The 19,119-nt window shown below is 46.2% G+C and overlaps 1 protein-coding gene across 7 annotated transcripts in view; it reads right to left on the bottom strand.

Annotated features, from left to right (window-relative positions):
- Positions 1-19,119, bottom strand: part of ADA (adenosine deaminase) — a 117,919-nt gene that overhangs the window by 98,461 nt on the left and 339 nt on the right. The gene's annotated exons all lie outside the window — the stretch shown is intronic.

The following is a 19,119-nucleotide window of genomic DNA, read 5'->3' as shown; positions in this document are numbered from 1 at the left end:
ACCCAACACCAACTACATAAATTTTACATCTTCCTCCATGGTCTACCTGTGTTTGTTTAAAAAATAAAACTGTATTTCCATTAGGATCCAAGCAGGAAATTAGAAAACACTCTTGGTATTTAAACAGGGATTTCTTCTTATTAAGCTAATTTTATTAAGGTATAATTTACGCACAGTTAAATATACAGGTCTTAAGCATATGGTTTAACGAGTCTTCATGAACGTACTCACTCATGTAACCAACTCCTCAATCCAGGTATAAAACCTTTTCATCATCTCAGGGAGTTTCCTCTGGCTCCTTCCCAGTTAGCCTCTGCTCCCCAAGGCAACCACTGTTCTGATTTCTATCGCCATAGATGAGTTTCCTGTTCTTGAACTTCGCCTTAATACAACCATATGATAGGTATTCTCTAATGAATGACGTCTTTCACTCAGCATAATAATATAGGAGGAATTTAATGAGAGGACTTAGTTACCCATCTGAGAAGCCAGGTAGGGGACCCTGGGATGCAAGAGGGGAAAGAACACCAGCCTCGGGGTGGAGGGGCAGACGGAGGGCAGAGCCCAGTGCTAGCACTGGCAGGCAGAGGATGGGGACCTAGCATGGCTGTCCGCTAGGAGCTGCAGCTGCCAAGGGGATGCAGCCTTGTAGACCTAACAAAAGGTAGACAGAGGTGGGGAGACGCGACCCGGCTTCTGCCTGCTGCTATCCCCCAGTTTCCAGTTATGCCTCCCATGAGTCAAACCTGCTAGGAAGGTGGAAGAAAGGGGAGCTTGGGAGATGCAGGGCAAGGAAGGGCAAGGAGGGTCCTCGAAAATGAGTGCAATTCCCATACACAGTGTTTGTAAATTACTCACCCCAGGTGCGGTTGCTGGTCACAGAGGCCTGTGCTGCCTGGCCCCCAGCACGATCTCAGGTATCACCCCCTCCAGAAACCCTGGTTGGAGAATCACAGGCTGAGTTTGAGCCAGGTAACCTTCACAAAGCCCCTCCATGGCAGCTATAGCTAACTCCAGCTCAGGGATGAGGAAACACCAGGGAAAGTGACCTGTCTAAAAGCTGGTCTACAGCTGGGGTGGGATTCTAGTCCGACCTGAGTTTATCTGACTCTTGAGAATGGCTTTTGGTTTCTTATAGGCTGAGAATTTCCATGGGTCAGGTCCTGTAAAGGTAAACCCTAAATATATTACCAGGCAAAGTTCTGATATCACCCCAAAACAGGGAGAACACGGACAAGACAAAGGAATGTGCACAGAGCGATTCCTATAGATGAGGCTCTCTCTGCCAAGCGCTCTGTCCACACCATTGCACGTCATCCTTGGGGCATTCCTAAAGGAAAGAACCTCTAATACGCCCTTTTTAGAGATGAGTAAACTGAGACCCAGAGAGATTAACAAGGTGCGCTGGAGTTGTGGAGCTGGGACTCAGGCCCATCACCTCACGGCCGAGCCACTGCTGTGCTGTGGTGGAGTGGGTTGGCCGACCTGCCCAGGTGTGCGTCCTGGCTCTGCTATTTCCTAGTGGTGTCACCTTAGGCAAAGTACTTATCTGCTTTGTGCCTCTGTTTCCCCTTCTTAAAATGGGGATGATGGCAGTAGTCAACACAGAGGACTGTTAAGAGTATTCTGTGATTTAAAAAAAATTTTAGGGTCAGGCGCGGTGGCTCATGCCTGTAATCCCAGCACTTTGAGAGGCCACGGTGGGCAGCTCGCTTGGCCAACACATCAAAACCCCGTCTCTACTAAAAGTACAAAAAGTAACTGGGTGTGATGGCGCATGCCTATAATCCCATCTACTCGGGAGACGGGCACGAGAATTGCTTGAACACAGGAGGCAGAGGTTGTAGTGAGCTGAGATCATGCCACTGCACTCCAGCTGGGAGGACAGAGTAAGATTCTGTCTCAAATAAATAAATAAAATAAAATAAAATTTAGCAATCATTATCCTAACTTGGCCTTTTGGGGCTTTCGTTTTTTGATCTGTAAAATGGGAATAAATAGTAGTGCCCGCCCCCACAGGATGGCTGCATAAAATGAGTACCCGGCCGGGTGCGGTGGCCTACGCCTGTAATCCCCGCACTTTGGGAGGCCAAGGAAGGCGGATCACCTGAGGTCAGGAGTTCAAGACCAGCCTGGCCTGTCTCTACTAAAAATACAAAAATTAGCCAGGCAGGGGGCATGCGTCTGTAATCCTAGCTACTTGAGAGGCTGAGGCAGGAGAATCACTTGAACCCAGGAGGTGGAGGCTGCTGTGAACCAAGATTGTGCCACTGCACTCCAGCCTGGGCAACAGACCAAGACTGGCTCAAAAAAAAAAAAAAAAAAATGTGCAGAGTACCCACTCCGCGGGGGCATTGTGAGTATTAGGAGGTTAATTCTTCCACGTTCTTCAACTGAAGCTATCACCATCCTGCCTGCAATTCTTGGCAAGGGTTGTGAAGGCAAAGGCTGGGAACTTTCTTGTTTGTGGGGAAGAGGAAACACATGTCAGGGCAAAGGTCACAGGTACAAACCAGGTTCACCCTCTCGGAAGCTCTCATGGCCGCAGGTGCCAGGCCTGGCTGTTCCCCCATGGGAAGCTTCTGCACTCACTTCCTCAGTGCTGGCCTGGGTCTGCAAGGCAAGCTGAGTGTTCCGGGGCAGAATGCTTTCTGGAGAGGCCTTTGCTGCCATCTGTGGCTGAAGGACCTGGCACAGGGCCTGTTCCTCGGGCCCTCGGCACACTGTCCTCCTCAAGCTGAGAGCCGTAAGGAAGAAGTTTCCCTAGTGAAGGGCCTCAACAGGCCCCAGGAGGTCCTCTGGCCTGCCAGGACACCGGTGGTCCTCCCCATCCTAACTGGTTACAATACAATTAAAATTAACCTAGCAAACACAGAGGGCCAGGTCCTCCCTGAGGCGCCCACACACTGGTATGGAGCAGCTTACAATCTCACTGTTTATTGAGCAGCTACTGTGTTCCTGATGCTTTTGTAAAGCAGAGAGTGTCTGAGCCAGGTCTCAATCAATCAGTGTAGATGTTTATTTTTCCAAGGCTAAGGACATGCCCAGCAGAGAGGGCTGCGCCTTTCTCCAAAGATGACTTTGAGGGCTTCGGTATTTAAAAGGGAAGAGCAGGCTGGAGGGGAATGAGGAAGGGTCTGGAAATTCGCATGGTGCAAAAGAAAAGGAGCAGGTAGGGGAATTACGTATTCAATTAGGTATTCATCTCACGCTCGGTAACTTTACATAAGATAAGGTGAACACAGAGCAGCTACCTGTGGGGCTCTCTGACCTTTTACCTGTGGCTCGCTGCTTAGGAACAAAGCAAAGGCCGCTTCTCCCATGACTCAGCTTTCAGTTTAACTTTTCCCTTTTGGCAGAGTGAATTGGGGTTTTCATTTTTCTTTCTCACTTTCTATACCTTATTATTGAAAGTGAGGTGTTTGTTGTGATATGGATTCTATAGATGAGAAGCTGAGGCTTGAAGAGTAGAATCACCACTCACCATCCAGGATGGAAAGTCAGGACTGGCTGAACCAGCGGCTGGCTCAGCCTCCCTCCCTCCCTCCCTCCCTCTCTCTCTCTCTCTCTCTCTCTGTGTGTGTGTCTTCTGTCTCTCTCTCTCAACCTTTCTCCCCCCTTCTTACATTTTTCTTCCTCTTTCCCTTACCTTTCTCTTTCCTTTCTTATTCTTCTTTATTGAATTTTTAATGAAGTATAAAAAGTATACAAGGCCAGGCACGGTGGCTCATGCCTGTAATCCCAGTACTTTGGGAGGCTGACGTGGGTGGATCACGTGAGCTCAGGAGTTTGACACCAGCCTGGGCAACATAGTGAAACCCTGTCTCTACAAAAAATACAAAAATCAGCTGGGCATGGTGGCGCCTGCCCATAGTCCCAGACAGGAGGCCGAGGTGGGAGGATGGCTTGAGCCCAGGAGGCGGAGGTTGCCGTGAGCCGAGATTGCATCACTGCACTCTAGCCTGGGTGACAGAGTGAGACGCTGCCTCCAAAAAAAAAAAGTATACAAATCATAAGTGTTCGGTTAGTCCAGTTTTCACAAATGAGCACACCCATGCAATCAGTACCTGGGTCAAAGCAGAACCATGCACTGCCTGCACCTCCAAAATCCACCTTGGACTCCTTCTCTTCATTACCCACAAGATATCCTGACTTCTAACAGATAGAGCCATTGTACCGGACAAGAAGCACCAGCCATCCCCTGGGCACTTGTTAGAAATTCCCCATCCCAGACCTACAGAAGCCCTGGGAGTAGGGCCCAGAAGTCTGTGTGTGCTTTTTTGTTTTTGCTTTTGAGATGCAGTTTCGTTCTTGTTGCCCAAGATGGAGTGCAATGGCAGATCTCAGCTCACTGCAACCTCTGTCTCTCGGGTTTAAGCGATTCTCCTGCCTCAACCTCCCGAGTAGCTGGGATTACAGGCCAGAAATTGGTGTTTCAACAAATCTCCCGTCTCCCGTCTCATTAAAATCAGACACAGCTCGAGCCTCGGGGGAGAGGACAACAGTGGTGTGCTGCTGCCCCCTTGTGGCATTTCCATGCATGAACAGCCGAGAGGCCACCTGCTGGGAGGAGGCTGCTCAAGGGGCAACTCCAACAGCCTCCCTGGAAGGTAACCTCCCCACCCCACCTTTCGCCCAGGAAAGGGGAGGCGACCAATGGCCACCATGTCTCATGTGCTAACGAAAAGGCCACCTGCCTCTCCATGGCGAAAATGTGGTCTACAGTCTGAGGTGCCTTCTTAGCCATCTGATTCTCAAGAGTCCATCTTTTTTCTCTTCCACTGAAATGAATTATGACATCAGGGAGAACCCAAGGGCAGAAGCAGGGGCTGCAAGTGGCCCATCACACTGGTCTGGTCTTTATCCACGGCCCCTTTGTCAGAGGCGTTAGAAACAGAGCAACTCAATTTTGAGTAATGGCTGGGTAAAATAAGGCTGAGACCTACTGGGCTGCATTCCCAGACAATTAGGCATTCTAAGTCACAGGGAGATAGGAGGTCAGCACAAGATACAGGTCATAAAGTCCTTGCTGATAAAACAGGCTGCAGAAGCGGGCCAAAACCCACCAAAACCAAGATGGCAACGAGAGTGAGCTCTGTTCGTCCTCACTGCTACACTCCCGCCAGCGCCATGACCGTTTACAAATGCCATGGCAACCTCAGGAAGTTACCCTATATGGTCTAAAAAGTGGACACATGAATAATCCACCCCTTGTTTAGCATGTAATCGAGAAATATCCATAAGAATGGGCAACCAGCCGCACTGAAGGCTGCTGCATCTCGGGAGTAGCCATTCTTTATTCCTTTACTTTCTTAAATAAACTTGCTTTCACTTTGTGGACTCGCCTCAAATTCTTTCTTGCAGGAGATCCAGGACCCCTTTCCAGTAACAACTTCCCTGCCCAATGCCCCCTCACCACTGGCTTTCATGAAAAAGGTTTTAATATAATGTCTTCACCGGGCCAGGACTTTATTTTTTTTGAGACGGAGTTTTGCTCTCAACCCCCAGCTGGAGTGCAATGGTGTGATCTTGGGTCACTGCAGACTCCACCTCCTGGGCTCAAGCTATTCTCCTGCCTCAGCCTCCCGAGTAGCTGGGATTACAGGCATCAACCACCACACCTGACTAATTTTTGTATTTTTAGTAGAGACAGGCTTTCACCATGTTGGCCAGGCTGGTCTCGAACTGCTGACCTCAGGCCATCCACCTGCCTCAGCCTCCCAAAGTGCTGGGATTACAGGCGTGAGCCGAGGCACCTGGCACGGGCCAAGTCTTTTCATCCAGTCTCTGTTGGATGGCCAATAATCTAACATGAACCTCTTTAGCAGCTTCTCTTCTGCCCCGAAGCCAGCAGGGGTCAGACACAGGTGACTGACTTGACTCCCTCTACCCCCTCAAACCCCTCACCGCCACTCACCTCAAGGACACGCCCTCCATGTCCACTACCTCCTGCCTCTCTCAGTCTCTGAGACATCTCACTGGAGTCCTACTCCTCTGCCTTCTTCTCTTGACCCCTGCTCTGTGCCCACCTGACTAAAACCCAAGGTTTGGGAACCTGGTTTGCCTCACTGCTTACTCCAGATGGCTGATGTGGCATCTGTGGAATGCAAAGTCTCCCTGAATCTTTTCCCCACGTCAGGCAGATTGCTTAAGTATCAGTCTACAGTCGCCAGAAGAAATCTAAATTTATTTTAAATGTTCATGTCAACAGTCATATTTGTAATGTTTTTTTTTCCTTAAAAAACATGGTGTACATATGGATGTTCGTCATTGCTATTTATACCTTTATGTTTGTCTTTATTAGCTAGGGTAAACCAGATCCCAGTAACAAATAAACCCCACATCCAGTGGCATAGCAGGGGACCAGGGGAGGTGGTGGTGTTACAGTAAGGCAGTCCCGATCCGGAGCCCAAGAGAGGGTTCTTGGAGCTTGTGCAAGAAAGCACTCAGGGCAAGTCCATAAAGTGAAAGTGAGTTTATCAAGAAAGTAAAGGAATAGAGAATGGCTGCTCCTCAGACAGAGCGCCCCGAGGGCTGCTGGTTGCCTATTTTTATGGTTATTTCTTGATTATATGCTAAACAAGGGGTGGATTATTCATGCCTCCCCTTTTTAGGCCATATAGGGTAACTTCCTGAGGTTGCCATGGCATTTGTAAACTGTCATGGCACTGGTGGGAGTGTAGCAGTGAAGACGACCAGCTGTCACTCTCCTGGCCATTTTGGTTTTGGGTTTGGTGGATTTTAGCTGGCTTCTTTACTGTAACCTGTTTTATCAGCAAAGTCTTTATGATCTGTATCTTGTGCTGACCTCCTATCTCATCCTGTGACTTAGAATGTCTTAACCATCTGGGAATGAAGCCCAGCAGGTCTCAGCCTCATTTTACCCAGCCCTTATTCAAGATGGAGTTCTCTGGTTCAAACGCCTGTGACAGTGGGAGTTTTCTCCCTGGTGAGAAGGAATATTTTAACACTGGCAACATTTAGAATTGCTGGCATGTGGTGATAATAAAATGCAGATAGACTTTTAGACAGTTTAATTACTGTTTTAAAATTCTCTACAGACAATGTACCCCTTAATCACCTGCATTTGCTTCCACTACCACCAGTGCCATTGGAATGTCACTGCCAAAATGCTTACTAGCCAAAACACTAAGTCTATTTGTGTCACATAACATTCCTAATGGGTGCTTCTGCTTGGTGGGCTCCCCGACATGGTGATCCAGGGACTCGGTCTCCTTTGTCTGGGGTTCCTCCTTTCTGTCTCCTTCTCCCAATCATCTGCATCCAGTAAGACCTGAACAGGTCAGGGAGGAAGCCCAGACAATTAATTCATGGAGAACCTGAGCCAGGAAGTTGCACACAGAACTTCTGCTCTTGTCTCATTGGTTAGAACTCAGTCACATGGTCACACCTGACTGTAAGGGAGGCTGGGAAATGTAGTCTATCTACACTCCATGTGCTATCACAAACTTCTGTCCGTCTTTGCCACAATTTCTTAAATATTTCACAATAAAGAAATGCCAAATGTCTGTGTGAGACAAGAGTGTAGATAAACTACCATCTATGAGTCTTCTTTCTCTGGTACACGTATTGACTGACTTACGACCTATGCAACTTACGACCATTCGACTTTACCACCACAATCGCTAGCCACGACTGCTCCACGTCTGGCAGCGCAAACGTTGCCCAGCTGGGCGTAGACAGTGTGGACCAGCTTCCGGCAGCACTACCGTCTCCACATGCATCATTTCAACTGTTATCCCAGACTCAGTACAGCAATTTGTGTTTTGTGTCTTGAATATTTTTCATCAAACCCCTCCCAAGATGTCTACCAAGAGGAAATTGTCTTTGTCTACGCCTCAGCCTGCCAAGAAGGAAAGAAAGGCCATCGATCTCGACACGAAAATGAAGGTAATTAAGCAGTACAAAGGAGGAAAGAAAATGAATGTGATCGCACGTGATACGAAGTTATCACACTCAACTGTGTCGACGGTTTTGAAAGATAAAGAATTTGTGAAGCTGTGAAAGGTTCTGCACCCATGCAGTTATAACAAGTTATAACAAGGCAACGAAGTGGGCCCATCCACGAAATGGAGAAATTGCTATATACTTGGATGGAAGATCAAATTCAAAAACGGACACCATTAAGTCTTTTTACTGGACAGATGAAGGCGAGAAGTCTATTTCAGACTCTGAAGGAGCGTGCTGGAGAAGATTACAGTCAAGAATTTGTAGCAAGCACTGGCTGGTTCCAGAGATTCAAGAAAAGATTCCAAATGCATAGTGCTCGAGTGACTGGAGAAGCAGCGAGTGCGGATGAGGAAGGAGCACGTAAGTTTGTTGATAGCCTGGATGAATTAATTACGGATGAGGGATATCTAACAGAACAGATTTTCAATGTTGATGAAACTGGATTATTTTGGAAATGGATGCCAGCACGCACTTATAGTCACAAAGAGGCCAAAAGCATGCTGGGATTTAAAGCATTTAAGGATAGGCTAACTCTGCTGCTTGGCGGGAACATCACAGGGTTTAAGCTGAAGCCATTCTTAATTTATCACTCAGACAACCCACATGCGTTCAAGAATGTTAACAAGCACACACTGCCCATCTACTTTCGTTCTCAATGTAAAGCATGGATGACACAAGGATTGTTTGAAGACTGGTTTATGAACTGTTTTATTCCTCAAGTTCGAGAATATTGTTTGGAGAAAGACATTCCTTTCAAGATTTTATTGCTACTCGATAATGCGCCTGGACACCCACCACATCTAGGCGATCTCCATCCAGATGTAAAATTTGTTTTTCTTCTGCCAAACACAATTCCACTCATCCAGCCTATGGGCCAAGGTTCAATTGCTACATTAAAGGCCAACTATCTCCGAACCACCTTTGCTCAAGCAATATCCGCTATAGATGCTGACTCAGAACTAATATTGCGAGATTTTTGGAAACACTACAACATTTTGATGTGTATCAAGAATATCGCTACCGCCTGGGAGGCTGTGATGACAAAGTGCATGAATGGCATCTGGAAAAATTGTGTTAAGCGCTATGTTAACGATTTTGACGGATTTGACAGTGAACATGAACTTGAAACGATTCGGGAAAAAATACTCGCTAAAGACCTTTCTTTGGAGTGTGAAATGGAAGATGTCAAAGAGTTGCTAGACAAAGAATCCGGAGAACTTACAAATGAAGAGCTAATCGAAGTGGAAGAAGAAAGAGTGGCGGAAGAAGAAAGAAGAGAAGCAGAGAAAGAGGAGGAGCCAGACAGAAAGTTCATCACTAAGGGATTATCAGACGGTTTATCTTTACTGAATAAACTTCTTATACATTTCGAAGCAATGGACCCAAACATCGAACGATTTGCAAGGATTGAACAGATGGCGCACGATGTGTTTCATCGGTATCGTGAAATTTATGAAGAAAAAAAGAAATATACAATTCAGACAAAGCTCACCATGTTTATGAACAAACCAACTCCGGTAACCCCAACTGCTGCCTCACATGACGACATCAACGATCCGCAGCCAAGCACCAGCGGCCAATAAAATGTTTCGTACATGTTTATATGTTTTGATATGTTTTGCAATTGGGAAAATGTTTCCTATGGTATTTTTTACACCTGTATTTTGTATTTTTGTAGGCACCTGTATTTTGTAATTTTGTATGTCTTGCAAATATTAAACCAGTTGTACTGGTAATGCAGTGTTTTACTTAAACCTGCCGAATGTAGAAATAAGAAACAAAATGGTGTAGAGATGATACAAATGGCATAAAATGAACAAAGAAAATTATGATATAACAATAATGAAAGAAAATTATGATAAAATATGACTTAAAGATTTTTATAACATCATTTCACAGTACTGAACATATAGCCTACTCAACTTACGACCAAATCGTGTTACGACCGGTCTGTCAGAACCGATCGTGGTCGTACATCGAGCACTAGCTGTATAGGAATTTTACTGTGGGACAGATAGTCATGGTTCTTCTAGTTGAAACAAATGATCCCAAATTTTATACTGTCCCAGTGACCAAAATGCTAAGTTCACAGAGCTTTCCACTGCCTCTTTCTGCTACTCAGATGATTTCTCTTCTATCTGAGCACATGCCTAGATTACATTTCCCAGTCTCCTTTGCAGCTAGGTGTGGCCATGTGACTCAATCCTTACCAATAAAATATGAAGGGAAGTGGCATGTGCCACTTCCTTACCTGAGCCTTACAAGTTTCTGTGCTTCCTTCATGAGTTCTTTCCCACTTCCACTGACTGCAACCCTCTATGCCCCAGCTTCCACTGTGCAGACACGAATAGTATCTTAGGACAGTGATTCTCAAACTTGAAGAAGCACTCGGAGGGCTGTAAAGACACAGACGGCTGGGCCCCACACCTAGAGTTTCTGATTCCCTAGGCCCAGAATGGGGCTGGAGGACTGACATTTCTAACAAGTTCCCAGGCTCTGCTGATGCTGCTGGTCCAGGGTCCACCCTGGAAACCACTGTCCTAAGGAATGATGGAGCGCACGATGAAGAAACCTGGGTCTCTGAGTGGCCCCCTGGATCATAGCTGTCTTGATCACTTGGCAGCTCAGTTGAAAAAGAAGTAAACTTTTGTCTTCCTTAAGTCACATCACTGCTGGGCATCTTTGTGACAGCAGCTCAACCTTTCACCCACACAAACAGAGTTGGGATTCTGTCACTTGCAGCGAAGAGTCCTGATCAATACAGACTCGAAGCTTAACTTCGGTAAGTTCCACCACTAAGAAAGTTTGCCTCTTTTTTCCTCATTATCCCAACCCCCCAGCTTTCTCATCATACCTCAGTATTGACCAGGCTTCTGGAAGGAGAGATCCATATGCACCAAGCCCTAGGAAGGAGCTGGAAAGTGGAGAATACTCCATTCTGCTACTATATCCTCAAGCATTAACATTATTGTTATCTTAACTACTTGCCTGAGTCCCTTGAACACAAGGCCTGGCTCTGAAATGTCATTGCCCTGGGATCTGGAGACAGCACACTCACTCCCTCATTGATGGGTACCTGTGCTGTTTTCCTGGCTCTAGGTGAACACTCACACCGTGCCGGTAAAGAAGGGTGCAAATGCAGGATATAGGGACTGTGTGGCTCAGAGCCCTGGGGATCAAGCTAGGCAGTGGGAGAGGAGGTAAGGGGAAGGTTCCATGGCCCTGAGAGAGAAGACGACTCACAACATCTTCAGGGCTCTGTTTCCTGAGGTTAATGGGCCCTCAGCAAAGCACTTAGAGGGTGTTTCTGTGTTTCTCTTGCCCACTCCTCTACCATGTATAGGTGGGCCACAGTGGGGCCCGTGTAGGATAGTGTTTTTCCTGTGATCATTTAGCAAGTCTGGGGCAGAGTCCATTTGCAAACCAGGCCTCCTGTCTCCCAGTCCAGGGATTTAAAAAATTATCCCATCCTAGGCCGGAAGCGGTGGCTCATGCCTGTAATCCCAGCACTTTGGGAGGCCGAGGTGGGCAGATCACCTGAGATTGGGAGTTCAAGACCAGCCTGGCCAACATGGAGAAACCCTGTCTCTACTAAAAATATAAAATTAGCTGGGTGTGGTGGCACATGCCTGTGATCCCAGCTACTCAGGAGGCTGAGACAGGAGAATTGCTTGAACCCAGGAGGCGGAGGTTGCAGTGAGCTGAGATCACACCATTGCACTCCAGCCTGGGCAACAAGAACAAAACTCCATCTCACAAAAAAAAAAAAAAAAAAAAATCCCATCCTGGTTTAGAAACTTGCCATGTCCCCAGCTGGAATATGGGCTCTGGCCTTTGGAGGACCAGAGAGAACGCAAAGATTCAGCCTAGCAATGGCCTGTACCATTCTGGACCAGACTCAAACCTTCCCCAGCCCGCTGGAACATGCCACAGACTGGCCCCACAGTGGCTCCAGCCCCATATGGTCTCAGTCAAGCTTCATACTCTTCCAGCCCTAGTCTCTGAATTTGATAGGATGCTTCATAGCAAATAACAGGAAACACACCCCAAATTAGTTTGAACAGTAGATGAACTGCCCACAGTGTTTTGTTTTGTTTTGAGGGTTAAAAAGTTACCTACTGGGTGCAATGGCCTACAATGTTAATGGAGTCCAGCAGTAGAGTGAACTTCAGGAATGGTTTGATCAGGGCTATTTCCCTGCAAGTCTTTCAGCTCTTCTCCCCTGTGTGTGTCAGCCATAATTTCAGGCTGGCTTCTGTGTTGTGCACAGTTCCAGCCTCAGCTCTTCACACCATAGCATCCAGGAGGAGCAGGAGACAAAGGATTCCCAAATTCCTAGCTCAGGTCCTAAGCCTCCTGCTCAAACCAGTCCCTGGGGCCAGGGGTTTGACAAGTACTGACTGGTTTGGGCCTGGTTTTCCTGACCCAATCATTGTGGCCAGGGAGGGGATGGCGCTCTGAGTGAGAAGTGTTTCTCAGCACTGGTGTGACTGGCATCTTCGGTGAGACAATTCTTTATTTTGCTGTATTATCTTGTACATCACAGAACATTACCATCTCCGGTCTCCCCAACCCCAGCTAAGTGCCAATAGCACCCTCCAGGCACCGTGATAACAGGCTTCCCTCACTCTTCCACAAATGCTGCCCAACCCACCCCTAGCAGGGGGCGGAGCCGTAGTTCTGCTTCAGAACAGAATCTCTAGGATCAGCCAGTCCCAGCCTGGAGCTAGGGGTGGGGCTAATCTCACTGAAATCCAGGACTACTAAGCAAGAGGGAAGGGTAAAAGGAATTTTAGGGAAATAACCCTGATTCTGCTACCATCTTCTACTCTGAATAAAGAGGGTATCCATCTTTGCCAGTCCTCCCCATGTCTCCTTCTAGCTCTGGACTGTCTTGGTGATTTATGCCATTGTTTTTTCAGGCTTAGAAGCCCACTCATTACACTATAAATCATACCTGTTCTCATGTGACAACTGGCTCTGTGGTCGGGCCACCACTTCTGAGAGGATCTCAGCCCCTTCCCTGAGTTTGTCTGCTATCCTGCTACTTCCAATTGACCAGACACAAGTAGCCCATCCTGGGTTTACCAATCATAAATACAGACCCAGCCTCTCCATCTGAGTCTGCAGGGCAAGGCACAGGCACATTCCTATCCTCACGGAGGCTGAGGACTTCATGGAGTTCTCATCTCCTTGATGCTATTGTCATAAATGGGCAAAGTGAGGCCAGATGAGAGAACAGACTTAAGGACACATGACCAGGAACAGAAAGGTAGAAGTGGGAGATGATCAGGGAGGAGGCAGTAGATAAAGTAATGGATAAGAAGTCGGCAGACTTCCTACTGGATGGCTCCACCTAGATGTCCGCTAGTCTCAAACTCCACCTGCTCAAACCCAGATTCAATAGAGGCAGGAGCTGCATCTGTTAACCACTGTGTCACCAGCTCCCAGCATTCTGTTTGACGTAGAAAGGTACACAATAGATATTTATGAAATGCATGCATGAATGAGCCATCTTCCCCTTGAACATGTTCCCCTTTCTTCTGTATTCTAGCACTTGCCCAACCCCCTGTCTCCATTACCCTCCATATCCAGATGGTCATCAAGATCTGGTTATTTTTCTTTGAAAAGCTCTTGAATATTGCCTCCCCTATCACACATTTTATTCCTATAAATATCTCCTGTATCAGTTCTTTATTACTGCATAAAAACAAACTACCCCAAAACTTAGTGGATTAAAACAATTACTTATTTAGCTCACAGTTCTGAAGCTGGCAATTTGGTATGGGCTCAGCAGGGTGGTTCTTCTGGTCTCACCTGGGCCAACTCGTATATCTGCAGCCAGCTGTCGGGTGAGTAGCAGCTTTGCCTTCCTTAGCTGGGCTCTCTCACATCACAGGGACTTAGGTGGAATGGCTCAGCTCTGCTGATGTGTCTCTTACCATCCAGCAGACTGGCACTGGCTCATTTACAGAATGACCGGGTAGAGTTCCAGGAGACAGAGGGAAAGTTTGCAAGGTCTCCTTTGAGGCCTAGGCCTGGAACTGGCCAAAGAAAGTTATAAAAGACCTGCCCAGATTCAAGGAGCAGAGAAACAGATTTCCCTTTGTGATGAGGTGTGGATATAAGAAATAAGTAAGTACAGCCATTTTTGCAATTTAGCACCAACCCTATTCCAGACCACCCCAGTGTCTTATCAGCTGGCTTTCTAGCTGGTCTTGCAACCTCACTGTAGTTCCTCCCACCCCACTTGTCATCTATATAGTTTCCCAAGTGTTATGGTCTCTTCACCACTAGGTCTTTACACATGCTGTTCCCTGTGCCTGGTACTGTCTCCTGCCTTACCTTCCCAAACTTCCAGCCTGGATTGTCTCCCCACTCTGTTGCCATAGTGGCCAGTACTATCACCGCCATTGCCATAAGGGGCCTCTGTTGGTTTTACCTCCCCAGCGTATTTTCCCCTTTCTTTGGGGGACAGTCCCCCAATTTTCCCTTGGGAGGCCTTCCACGTCAGTCCATATGGTTCAAAGGAGGCTGATTAAAACACCTCAGATGCAGAGTCCAATATGCGACCAGGCCTGGTCAATCAAAATTATAGTGATTGGTTCAGGGATAGTCATATGACCCCATTCAGGCCAATGAGAGTCAGTCTCAAGACTGTTTTTGGAACAATTGAGAAAGAGGTACCATCTTTTGATTCAAGTTGCCAAACTAGTAGAGGGTAAGCCTGGAATCACTGGGGCTATCTTTGCCACCATGAGATGAGACCCTGTCTGAAAAATGAAGCCACACATACCCCAGAGAATAAGAGAAACACATTTCATGCAATATGGTTTGAGAAGCTGGATCCAGCCATGCCTAAAGCCATACATTCCTAAATTTTTTTATTATATGAACCAATAAATTCCTCTTATTAAACTAATTTGACTTGTGTTCTTATCTCTTCAATTAAGAGTCTTAACAAATATAATTATATGTGGTAATATAATTACCTATCTATTCTTGGCTTTTCTATTGGGCATTCTCCCTAGAAGTTGAGTGGATTTCTGGTTCATCATCTTTGTGTCCCTGGACCCCAGCACAGAGCCTGGGACATAGTAGGGATTTAATACATGCCTATTGAACAGGGATTGAGACCACTGTAGCCCTGAGTCTGCCTCTAGTTTGTGACCTTGAGCAGCCATTTCTCCTTCTGAGCTTAGTTTCCAGCTCTGAATATGGAAATGCCCTGTCTCGTTGAGGGCTGTAACGAGGACCAGGTGAGCACAGGCTTATTAAAGTACTTGACAAACTCTAAAGCTCTGTATACATGCAAGCTATAATTCTGTTTTCAACGATGTACATTTTGTCCTAATGTCACCAGCCCCCAATAAATTCTAAGTTCTTGGGGATGCAAAACAGCCAGTACATTGGAAGAGCAAAAGGAAAATCTGAGAAACTCAATCTCAAGCACCCTTAGAACTGTCTCCATGCAACATAGACTTGTTGCACCTGCAAATAAAATAAGGAAGATGGGCGCCTGGTGCCCAGCACCTCCCTCCCTCCCACTACCTGCAGAAATCAGAGGATGCTAGACAAGAGCAGTATCTCAGTATCTCTCTAATCTGAGTCATTGCAAGTGACGTGATAATGGGGCAGAGTCTGGCTGGTTACTCTCTAAACTGCTTCCTCTTTCCTCCTGAGCACCCAGAAAAAAACCACATCTCCCAGTCAGGTGACTGAGGTCTGGCTGTGGGATGTGACTCTAGACCTGAATCCTTACAGTCTTCCAGACTCGATCTCTGCCTTCATCTTCTGGTCACATGCAGAGGATCCAATAGAAGACTCTAAGGCTCTAGAACATGATTCCTAACTTTTCTGTATGAACCTAGGACCCCTTGAGCAGCTGGTAAAGTCTATGCTATCCTTCTCAGCTAATACTTTTACATGCATAAAATAAAAAACATGGAATTAAAATTATCAAAATGTAAAAACTATGCGATATAGTGCTTCCTTATTAACACATGAAACAATAAGATCTAGTCTAATTACCATAATTTCAATGTTGTGATGGTATAAACAGTATTTCAAGCTATCTGCAATAACGTCAATGTGATATGAAAATATCTATGATTTCTATTGACAACAAATAAGTACTGCTAATACCACTTTGTTGTCTATATTCATAATGGAAATAAATGTTAAATGTCAGAAGTTAGTGTAAATAAAGGTGTAATTATTTTCTCTTTCAAGTTCATTAATTTCTGAATTCCATCCATAGATCCCTTGGGGGTCTGTTGTCTCCAGGAAAGGAATCTCAGCTTTAGTGCATAGAGGATCACAAGAAAGGAACCTGGATCCCTGGATGACCACATGGAACAGAGATCCCTCCAACACATAATCACCCCTGAAGGAAAAGACTTGTTTTTTCCCAGAGCATTGAGATGCTGGGACCAGGCCTCAGCCCAGCTGGGTGACCCTGAGCAAGTCACCTAATCTTTGGCACCTCTATATCCTCACAGACTACGTTCCCTGCTGTGGTCTGAATGTTCATGTTCCTGCAAAATTCATATGTTGAAACATAATCCCCAAGGTGATGGTATTAAAAGATGGGGTCTTTTTGTGGAGGCGGGGAATGAGATTAGTGCCCTTGTAAAAGAGGCCTGAGGGAGCTTGTTAGCCCTTTGCCCTTCGTCTACGTGAGGATACATAGAAGGTGACCTCCAGGAGAAACGGGCACTCATCAGTTACTGAATCTGCTGGAACCTTGATTTTGGACTTCCCAGCCTCCAGAGCTGTGAGAAATAAATTTCTGTTGCTTATAAATTACCCAGCCTAAGGTACTTTTGTTATAGTAGCCTGAATAGACTAGGCCAATCCCCCTTTTGTAGGACCATCATGAGAGATAATAGCTCTGAATGCTTATACACTTTATAGTAATTTATACCTGGAGTCTCCAAACATGGGCCAGTAAACTGTACTAAAAATAAGGGCAACCTAGTGAATTCTCTTCAGTTAAATGGATTTCGTCTGAAGGACTGTCCTTTACTCTGAGATTATGACCTTCCTAATTCCAGGGGTTATAAAGTTCATTCTTTTATAAAATGAAGGTGATTAGAAACAGCACTTGTAAGAACATTTTTTCCCAATGTTCTTACTTTGCAACGGAGTTGGCATTCTTATTTAGATTCATAAATATTTTGAAGTATTGGCTGGGCATGGTGGCTCATGCCTGTAATCCCAGCACTTTGGGAGGCTGAGGCAGGCAGATCACTTGAGGCCAGGAGTTGGAGACTAGCCTGGTCAACATGGTGAAACCTGACCCTACTAAAAATACAAAAAAATTAGCCAGGCGTGGTGGCAGGCACCTGTAATCCCAGCACTTTGGGAGGCTGAGGCATGAGATCACTTGAGCCTGGGAGGTAGAGGTGGTTACAGTGAGCTGAGATCGTGTACTGCACTCCAGCCTGGGTGACAGAGCAAGACCCTGTCTCAAAAAAAATTTTTTTCGAAGTATTATGTAAATTCAAAAGTATGAGAATCATTGCTTTCTCTCACCCCCCCAAAAATATTCATTTGTATTATCACTCAAAAGTAATAAAGCTTAGAGAGGATTTGGTTTCTGACCTGCCACAAGTTTGAATAATAGTAAGAGTTAAGATGTATTGAAGATTTCAGTGTGCCCCAAGCTGATCTAAATATTTCACATGTGTAACTGGTTTATTGACTGTAACTGTCTCATTGATGGCTATAATGAGGACCAGATGAGCACAGGCTTATTAAAGTTCTTGACAAACTCTAAAGCTCTGTATACATGCAAGCTATAATTCTATTTTCAACGATGTACATTTTGTCCTCATTTCACCAGCCCCCAATAAATTGTAAGTTCCCTCATCTGAACGTGATAAGGGACCTACCTAAATGAATTTAGTTTTTCTTCAACCATTGCCTTCCATTACATTCAATGAAATCTTTCCTTTCTGCCCATGCCTTTCTGTCCAGTTTCAACATCAAATCAGAATCAAGCTTGACCCTTCACCTCAAGAATGTTTGTTATTTAACGGTTAAGTAGCCTAACTAGGTGCACCTTACAAGGCTATGAGGTAGGTATTATTATTAATGGTATCTTACATCCACTAAGGCCCAGACAGGTGAGGTAACTTTTCCAAGATCACACAGCTAGTAGTAAGTTTTGGACACAGGATTCAAATACAAGCTGTCTGGTTCCAGAAATTTGCCCTTAACATTTATTAATAATCTTCTGCTTTATGTAGGCTGAGGGGCCTTTTCAGAGAAGGAGAGCTGGTATAATGTCCCGAAGAAAGTCCTGCAGGGGCTGGGCACAGTGGTTCATGCGTGTAATTCCAGCACTTTGGGAGGCTGAGGTGGTTGGATCGCTTGAACTTAGGAGTTTGAGACCAGCCTGGGCAACATGGCAAAACCCTGTCTCTACAAAAATATGAAAACTAGCTAGGAGCGGTGGTGCGTGCCTGTAGTCCCAGCTACTTAGGAGGCTGAGGTGGGAGGATAGCTTGGGTCCAGGAGGCAGAGGGTGCAGTGAGCCGAGACTGCACAACTGCACTCCAGCCTGGGTGACAGAGTGAGACCCTGTGTCCAAAAGAGGTGGGGGGGGGGGGGAGAGAGAGAGAGAGAGAGAGAGAGAGAGAGAGGAGTCCTGCAGGCATAATATGGGGGTATTTGACACCTCTTGTCCATCCTTGGCTTTGGGGCTCTAGCTGTAAATCTGAGACAATAGGAAAAGTCCCATTAAAAGTCTGTTACACGTGTGTCCTTTACCTTAATCCTCATGACAGCCCTATATGGGAAGTGTCTTAAATAGGGTAATGCTAGCTGCTATAGTGAACAGCCCACAAGATCCAGTGGCGGCTGGGCGCGGTGGCTCAAGCCTGTAATCCCAGCACTTTGGGAGGCCGAGGCGGGTGGATCACGGGTCAAGAGATCGAGACCATCCTGGTCAACATGGTGAAACCCAGTCTCTACTAAAACTACAAAAAATTAGCTGGGCATGGTGGTGTGTGCCTGTAATCCCAGCTACTCAGGAGGCTGAGGCAGGAGAATTGCCTGAACCCAGGAGGCGGAGGTTGCGGTGAGCCGAGATCGCGCCATTGCACTCCAGCCTGGGTAACATGAGTTTCACTCATGTTACCC

This window comes from Sapajus apella, unplaced genomic scaffold, assembly GCF_009761245.1.
Source record: "Sapajus apella isolate SASKATOON/1434 unplaced genomic scaffold, GSC_monkey_1.0 scaffold137, whole genome shotgun sequence".
NCBI lineage: Eukaryota > Metazoa > Chordata > Mammalia > Primates > Cebidae > Sapajus > Sapajus apella.
Note: the sequence above shows the minus strand (reverse complement) of the source record. Positions and strands in the feature narration are given on the sequence as shown.